Genomic DNA, 10,089 nt, shown 5'->3' on the forward strand with positions numbered 1-10,089 from the left:
TAGCTATGTGAATGTAATACTTTAGTCAAAGCCGATTTCATTACTTGAAACTTACTAAGCTTAAATTGCTTACCCGGTTGCTTTGGCTCTCTGTTTTATAGATTTTGTTCGTTAGCTATCGGATTCGGGATCAACGAAGTCAAAGTCATCCACACTATCAAAGCTCTTTTGGTACTCTTTTTGTTGAACTCTGGATATGGCATGTATAGGACTACCCCTTGTTGTTTTAAGTACTTTTTGTGATGTATGTGTGTACAGCCATGCGAAAATGGCTCGTAGAAGTGGAGTATGGCATTAGACCATTTGTGTTTATGTATGTATATATGGTTTCACGATGTGACTATGGTTTGGAATGGAAGTGTTGGGCAAATGATCAGCCATTGGAATGGCTAAATATGATCATATGTGGACCTATGTATGACAAAACCCTAGTTGGTCCATGGTAACCACGAAATAGGTAAAGTTTACCTTGAAAACAGATGCTGACAGCAGCAGTGGTGTGGATTTGAAAAATCACAAAAATTTGTAGGAATGGAATTAAATAGTGAATAAATTATGTAATCGAACCTTGATGAATCTATTTTCATATGAAAGTAACGAAACAATCATATGAACAGTATATTAAGAGATATTAAAGTTCTCGTGAAACAGGGCCAGAACGGTTTCTGGATCTCCTGTTTTGACTTTGAAAATTTACCTTAAATTAACCAGAGATAATTAGAAGTCATACCATATATGTATATATTCCTCTCTGAGTCTAGTTTCTATAGAAACAAACGGCATCAGTATTGGAGCCCTGTACAAGGAGATATCCAAGTCGTAATGCGCAAAGGTCAGGGTAGTCGATCCCTGTAACATGGGAGACTTTGACTAATAAACTGTATTAATTGGCCCGACCAAAAATTCTAGAAAAAATATGTAGATGGGCATATGAGTCTAGTTTCAGGGAAAAATCGCGAAACTTATTTTCGAGTTGTGAAACTCAAGATATGATTTTTAAAGCGACTGTTACGCAGATTGGCAGTGTCTGGAAAATTTTTAAAAGTCTGTTAACACCTCGTGTTCGACTCCGGTGACGGTCTCGGGTTCGGGGTGTTACATACCATCTCTTACTAGTCTCATGCTTATCCATGTCTTGGACATACCCTTTGAAGCATTCAAATTAATACAGGATACTTAGGAATCTCGCACCCTAAGTGCCGATATATATAGCTGAATCTATCTCAATATCTATTGCATTGAAGTGCCAATTCATAGCCGAAGTTATCTCAATATCATATCTCAATAATGCTCACTATTGAGCTATCAACGGGTCTTCTCACACAAGCTGATGGTCATGACGTAACTACACGGTGCTGCTCACACAAGCTGACAAGAATCCGCAACACATGCTGGAATAAATTAGCCACCGGTAGGACGTATGGACTAGCACCCAAAACAATAATAACCTCTAATGACATGTCATTCGTATCCTAATCTATTCCTAAGGATCAATTGGGATTTCATATTGCCAAACCGTCGTTGAATGTGTCTGTAAGGTTGTATTTACAATTTATGCAATATCAAAGCATTTAAAATACATTTATAACAATGCTTATTACATACGAACTTACCTCAGATACAAAAACGGAGAATTAAGTCGATTAATCTGAAACTTTGTTCTTTCCCCGACCTAAATTCGTATTTCACTTTCTTGATCTAAATATAATCAAAATTAACTTATTTAATAATCTCTCTATTCAATTTAGTCCGCAATATACATTAAGGAGATTTTACACATTTGCCCCTAACATTTAAACATTTTTACAATTTAGTCCTTATTTCATAAAATTACAAATTCATGCAATTCAACCAAAACCCATACTATTCAAATTTCAATTAGGTCCCTAGCAGCCCATATTTTTCATTTATTTCACAATTTAACCATGAATTTTACACATTTCACAATTTAACCCCTAATTGATAATTTTGTCAAAAAACACTTTACAAATGTTGTTTATCTAACAACATGCATTTTCTCTCATCAAAACAACAACGTGCATTTTCTCTCATCAAACATCAAAATACATATAGATTCATCAATGAAAAAACCCTAAACCCTTAAAAAAATTTCAAAATAGTCCCTGGGCTAGCTAGACTAAGCTGCAACAATCTCAAAAATATAGAAATCATTAAAAACGGGACAATATTTGCTCACCAGTTGAGCTAGGAAGCTTAGCCGAACATATACATGATTTCTCTAGGTTAGAATCGGTTGAAGAAGAAGAAGATGGACATAAAATAGTGATTTTTGTTTTAATTATTTTAGTTTATTACACTAGTTACTAAATTACCCTTTACTAATACATTAAAACTTATTTAAGTAATCTCCATAAATGTCCATTTGAACAACCAATGGTCTATTTATCACATAACCCCCTCATCTATTTAATTTAATAACCAAATAGTACTTTTAGCTATTAAAACATCACTTTTGCACTTTACACGATTTAGTCCCTTTTATCAAATTAACCATTCAAATGATAAAATTTCATACTATCATGCTGTAGACATTAAAATAATAATAAAATAATGATTTTGACTTCGGATTTGTGGTCCCAAAGCCACTGTTCTGATTCGACTAAAAATGGGCTATTACACAACACATCACTATAAACATCTTTCCCGGATTCAGGCTGAGTCAGAACAGGAGCTTCTGTCAACATGTTTTTCAACTGATCAAAGCTTTGTTAACATTTATCTGACCAGATAAACTCATCATTTTTCTACAATAGCTTGGTCATCGGTAAAGTAACTATCAAAAAATTTTTAACAAAACGATAATAATAACCAACTAAGCCTAGAAAACTGTGTACCCCATAAATAGTCATCGGAGCTTTCCAGTTAACAATAGTAAAAATTTTACTTGGATCAACATGAATACCATCTGTAGAAAATTACGTGACCGAGAAATCCAACCTCACAAAGCCAAAATTTACATTTACTGAACTTTGCATACAACTCTTTCTCGCATAAAATCTATAGAACAATCTGTAAATGCTAAGCATACTCGAATTCTATTTTAGAATAGATTATGATATCATCAATAATTACAAACACAAATATATCTAAACGAGGTTGAAAAACTTGATTCATTAAATCCAAAAAAACAGCAGGAGCATTTTGTTAGTCCGAATGATATCACTAGAAATTTGTAGTGATCATATCGAGTTTTAAAAGTTGTGTTTAACACTTCAACATCTTTAACTCGAAATTGATAATAACCCGATCTGAGATCTATTTTTGAGAATATTGTCGCACATTTCAACTGATCAAATAAATTGTCGATCCAAGGCAAAGGATATTTATTCTTTATTGTAACATTATTCAACTACCTATGATCAATATATAATCTCAATGACATGTCTTTCTTTTTCAAAAAAAATATAGGTGCACCCTAAGGAGACACACTCAACCGAATAAAACCTCTGTCTAACAATTCTTGTAATTGTGTCTTAAGTTTTTTCAACTCAGTTGGTGCCATTCTATATAGTGAGATTGATATCAACGCAGTTCCAGGCATCAAATCAATACCAAATTCAACTTTATGACATACATCTATGAACTAATTTACATTCGATACCTGATTGAGCTTTGACTTTGAATCTCGAGTATCAAGAATATAGGCTAAAAATGCCTCACAACCTTTTCGAATTAATTTGTGTCGAAATAGCTGAAAGAACTCCAGTAACACTTCTTGATCTATTAGACTCAACTGTAATCATTTCACCTGTCTGACATCTCAAATCAATTTGTTTTTATCTTCAGTTTACCACAACATCATGTAGCGTTAACCAATCCATTCACATATCAAATTCCCAAAGGGCAACAATATCAAATCAACAGGAAAATCACAACCATAAATTCTCAATGGACATTTACAACATATTGAATTAACTAACACACTATGACCTAGTGGATTAGTAACTCTGACATCAAACTCTGTTAACACAATAGGTAAATTCTTATCTGCTACTAATACCATGCAAATATATGACTAAGTTGACCCAAGGTCAATCAATGCATACACAGTAACATTAAAGAGATAAAATGTACTAACAATAATGTCAGGTGTATCAGCTTCCTCTCTGGCTCGGATAGCATATGCTCGTGCAAGAGCTCTAACCTCTGATAGGCCAGTTATATCTTTAGTGCCACTTTAATTTGCTCTAAGATTATTACTCTGGCCTGGACGTCTACTCTTTTGAGGTGTTGACATTTGATTTTCATTCTTTTCTTCATTTTCTCCGGCTAACCTTGGACAATGCTGCACAGGGTGATCTGTTTAACCACATTTGTAACATGTACCTATTTTAGCCCTGCACTGACCGACATGTAATCTACCACAATGTTCACACATAGATCTCAGAACATATAGGACACTAGCCATGATATCAATAGGTTTAATCTGAAACTTTGAATCATGTGTATTGACTTGTTTTTACTAGAAAATCTAGATGGTAAAGTAATACGGCAAAAATCTTCCTTTGGCTTCTTTGTCAATGGTGCAAAAAATGACTTGGAAAAACCTCATTTACCAAAATCCCGAGTGTTTCTTTCTCTCTGTTTCTTGTTGTTGTACACTTCCTCCATCTTTTGAGCCCGATCAGATAATACCACGAATTATCATATTTTAGTTCCTCCAATCATCTTCTTGATTTCATCATTTAAACCATCTTCGAATCTAAGGCACATTTCTTCCCCATTTAGAACAATTTCACAAGCATACTTACTAAGATGTACAAACTCTCTTTCATATTCAACTACTGATTTATTTCCCTGCTTTAGTTCAAGGAATTTCTTCTTTTTCCGATCTAAGTAATGTTTGCTGACATACTTCTTTTTAAACTCAGTATTAAAGAAATCCCAATTAACATTATCTCTTGGTACAATAGTGGTTAACATCAACCACCAACTATAAGTTTCATCTTTCAATAACGATATAGCACATCTCAAATAATTGTTAGAAGAGTAGATTATTTCATCAAAAACTTGTTGGTTATTCTTAAGCTAGTACTCAGCTTTAGCAGGATCATCATTAGTTCTGCCCTTAAATTTCCCATGTCTACACTTTTTATCCTTATCAGCAGGGATCCAACAACTCGTTTTGGTCGTCTGAGAGGGTGGAATTATCACAGGAGATGCTACACGGGGTAGAGGTTGTTGAGCCACTGGATTGTTTCGCATGAATTCTGTGAACCATTGGCCCATTAAACCAAAGAAAATGTTTTTGACTTCATTTTTTGACGCCTAAGGAATCAGTAAACTATAACTCGCTTCCTATTCAATAGTCGGAATATTACTATTAACTTTATCAATGTCAGCATGTTTAAATTCTATCAATATCTTTAATATCTATAAGAAAAATAGGGGTTAGATCAAACCAATCAATATCACACTATCAAAGGTATATATGGCATGTAATTGATAAACTCCAAGCACGCTACGTTCATTCTGAACATCAACTAAACCATAGCTTTGATACCACTAAATGTAACACCCTTAACTCATCTCTGTCATCAGAATAGGGTTATAGAGCATTATAATTCAATTTAAGACATTTACATTCAAACAAAAATAGTTATGAAAAAGGAATTATATCATTAAATAATTATTATAATTTCAAATAGATATACATTTCGAGCCTACTGAGCCCTAAAATAGTTTAGAAACATTTCAAGATCAATTTGAAACAAAACAAAAAAGTATGGAAAAACTTAAAAATTTTGAAAATTGTGGCTAGGCCGTGTAATAGACCCAAACCATGTGGATATTCGAACTCTAGACACACAGTCCTATCCCAGCCCGTGTGTCCACCCATGTGAGTATTTGAAATAAGGCCACATGACTATGTCGTAGTCTATGTGTCAGCCCTTGTGTGCATTTGGGTCATGTCGCTAGTCATGTGCTAGACCATGCTTGAAATTTTTTTGAGACACACGGTCGTGTCGCAAACCGTATCTCAGACCGTGTGAAAGCTGCAACTAATACAATAAAGACACACGGTCGTCTGGAGTGGCCAGCGGTGTGACAACTCATGTCCCAGGCCGTATGCACCAAAATGTACCTTCAATCTCAAATTTACCATAATCAATTTACTTGGACGATAAGCAATCCAGTTACCATCAATTATACCTATTCAAAACATGTTTAAACAAGCTCAAAACATGTTAAAACATCCATCCTAAGTGTCTAACCAATATGCTCTAGTTGACACTATAATTCAATAATCATATCAATATTTCATCTCAACTATATTACATGCAATCAAAATACTCAAACACTGTTAACATTTCATACCAAAACACCACATCCTTCAATCCATAATTCAAATTGCCATATTCACACTCTTTTATAAGACTTAGACCACATATAACAAGTTCCATACAATCAAATATAGCAAACCAAAACCATATTCACATACACCTAAAAACTATATAAAGACAAGCATCATTCAAATTCAACCAACCTCCCATGTAACAGCCTGGTTTAGACTCTAGACAGAATAGTGGTTTCGGGACCACAAATCCGAGGTTAAAAAATTATTTTATTATTATTTTTGGTGTTTATAATATGTTAATTGATATGTGTGAAAGTTTCATGTGGAAATTTTATCGTTTGTTTGCTTAATTTGCAAAAAGGACCTAATCGCAGAAAATGCAAAAGGATGTGTTTTAATGGCTACAGTGTCAAATTGCTATGTTTTTATATATGCGGGGTCCTTATGATGCAATTATACCATTGAATTAATGCATGGACATTAATGGACATGAGATAGTGGAATTATAATGAAAATAATAAGGCTAAATATGTAAATGGCTTATTAATGTTTATTAATTAAAACAAAATATCAAATTAAGCCATTATCATCCATGGTTGTCGAAAGTTGAAGAAGAAAAGAAAGGAAAAAGAGTTTTAGGGTTTCATCTAGGAGAATTTGTGATTAAGATCAAGAAAAGAAGAATTCGAATTTAGATCAAGGAAAATCGAAGATTATCGAGTAAATGATTCGAATCGTCAATTCCGAGTACGAGGTAAGTTCGTATGTGATAAATGATGTTACAAGCATGTTTTAATGTTTTGATAATGCATAAATTGTATATATATTTGACTATGGTTTGAGTAAGATGATAAATCAACTATGTTTGGCACTAAGTGTGCGATTTGAAATAGCTTCGACTATAAATAGCACTAAGTGTGCGAAATGAAATAGCTTCGGCTATATGAGGCACTAAGTGTGCGATATCGAGATAACTTCGGTTATTTGAGATGGCACTAAGTGTACGGGATCGTTCCAGCTTCGGCTAACCATTAAAGCACTAAGTGTGCAAATTCTTAAAGCATGGAAAGACTTTTGAATGAATTAATGTATTTGAACGAGAGGTGAGAATGAAATGAATAAGTACGAGAAAGTTCATGTATGTACGATACCTATGTGGTAGATGATACTATGTTTATGAAGCTTGATGAAATTGTATGAATATATTAAATGTGATGGAATAGCATTGATGGATGATTTGTAAACTACTAAGTGTTTGTTATTTGATGTTTTCGTATTATATAAACTGTTGATTATATTCAGTGCGAACTTACTAAGCTCTAAAGCTTACTGTGTAAAATGTTCTCTGTTTTACAGTGTTATAAAGCTAGCTCGGATCTGGGAATCATGAGCGACTCATTCACACTATCAGACATCTATTTTGGTGTCATTTTGAGAGTTGTATATATGGTATATGGCATTTGTAGGCTGGAAGTATTTTAGTATGTTTTGTGATGTGAATATCTAGCCCTGAGATTTGGCTTGTAAATGTTGGTATGTATGGCCTTTTAAGTTAGCCTAAATGATGTGTTTGATAGGTAAGTCATATGATGTATATAATGTTCATGTGATGGTTTGAATATGGAATGTTGAATTGGAAAGTTTTGTGGTATGAAGTATGTGATAAAATGATAAGTTTATGTATTTGAAACTTATGTAAGTTGTGATGATTTTGGTACAATGATTAGGTATGTTTTGGTTGTGAAATTGAGTAGTGAATTGAATGGTATTTCAATGGCATGAAATATATACAAAATGGTTGAATTGGTTGCCTATGAATGTATGCAAATAATGCTAAAATTTTGTGAGTTTTGAGTGCGTGAGATAGGTGGGAAATGTAGCTTAAACCAAGCCTAATTTCACCCCACACGGTTGAGCACACGGGCATGTGTCTCGACCATGTGTCTGTTGTAATTTAGTTATTCAAGTCAGTCTCGAGCACGGCCTAGATAGATGGGCATGTCTGGTGGCTGTGTGAAGCACACAGCCTTGGTACATGGGCGTGTGTGGCCATTTTGAATGGCACATGGGCTAGACACATGGGCCTGTGGTCAGTCGTGTGACCCAAGTCAGTTTCAACCACGGCCAAGGCATACTGGCGTGTCTTGTGTCCGTGTGGTGAAGTCAGTATATATGTCCTATTTCGCCACGGCTTAGACACACAGGGGTGTCTAATGTCGTGTAAGGCACACGGCCTGCTCACAGAGTGTGTGAACTTTATAACTTTGAAAAATGTTTAAGTTTCGAAAAATTTTATATGTGCTCGGTTTAGTCCTAACCTTTTTCTAATGATTGTTTAAGGTCTCGATGACCCTAGTAAGGGACTTATTGTTGATGTTTTATTATGATTCGAGAATGATGTATATGATTTGTTCGTAAAATATTTCAATTTGTCTGGTAACGCCTTTAACCCTAATCTGGCGACGAATACGGGTTAGGGGTGTTGCATCCCAAATAACTTATATGGTTTCAATTCACCTAGTACATGCCATATAACCCAAGTTAAACATTCAAAAACTACCACAAGATTTCTAGATAGTGTGATTCTTTGAGTCAATCCGATCTCCCGTTTCTACCAGAACTTATCTACAAGAAAATAATAGAAAAGACACAAGTAACCTTACTTAAGCTTAATAAGTTCCACAGATTAAAAACAAGTAACTTACCAAATAAACTTATCTACTACAGAATACAAAAAAGTCATAAATCATAATATTGTCATCTATAATCGAATCATAGTGAGTTTTAAACTTAATTACAAATGGAACAATCCAATCAATTACACTATACCATTGAAAATAAACTCGATGAACATTATAACGGACTCGAATACACAGTTAACCATCCAAACACTCCAAAACACTCAAATGAGCTAACTATTTGAGAACACACTTGGGCACTAAGTGCCAAGCCCGTAGGCTAACATCCCTCTGAAACACACCTCGGCACTTAATGCCAAGCCCGAAAGCTTTACATCTGCCTCCAGAACACACCTGAATCACTATAATGTAACGTGATAGTTCACAACAAATGTTGAACTTCGGTATATTCAGTAAATAAGAATAAAACAGAATCATCATCTCAACATCAATCGATCTCTTACAGCACACGATATAACCTATTGGCATGTCAATCGTATCATATCCTACATTCATTGGTTCACTTTTTTATTATATGATTTCAATCTCAAATTAACCCACATACTACACTTCAACAGTTTTAAGTCATTTAGCAATTTCATTTCATAATTAATTAAATGCTTAAACTATACTAAAATTAAACTGTATGAACTTACCAGTGCCAAACTGCAGAAACATCAAAAGTTTAAGGACTAATCAACAACCTTTCGTTTTCCACGATTATCAATTTGCCCTTGATTTATAATACAATTTATTTCAATTATTAACCTCTAATTCATAAACTATTCAATTCAATACATATAATAATTTATTTACACTTTTACACATTTGCCCCAAACATTTACTTTTTATACAATTTATTCCATAATACTAAACAAGCCAATTCCCATAATTAATACATAAACCCAATATTGTCGAATATTTAACCCTACATATACAATTCATAAATTCTAAAATTTCTCACAAAATCCCTCTCATTTAAAAATTTAATCAATTCAATCCCTATTTTTAAAATGTATAAAAATTTACTTAATAAAATAACTCAAAATCCATATCAAGCACCCAAAAAAATACTCTTTCAAGTAAAAAGCT

Source organism: Gossypium hirsutum, chromosome A02, assembly GCF_007990345.1.
Source record: "Gossypium hirsutum isolate 1008001.06 chromosome A02, Gossypium_hirsutum_v2.1, whole genome shotgun sequence".
In the NCBI taxonomy this organism is placed as follows: domain Eukaryota; kingdom Viridiplantae; phylum Streptophyta; class Magnoliopsida; order Malvales; family Malvaceae; genus Gossypium; species Gossypium hirsutum.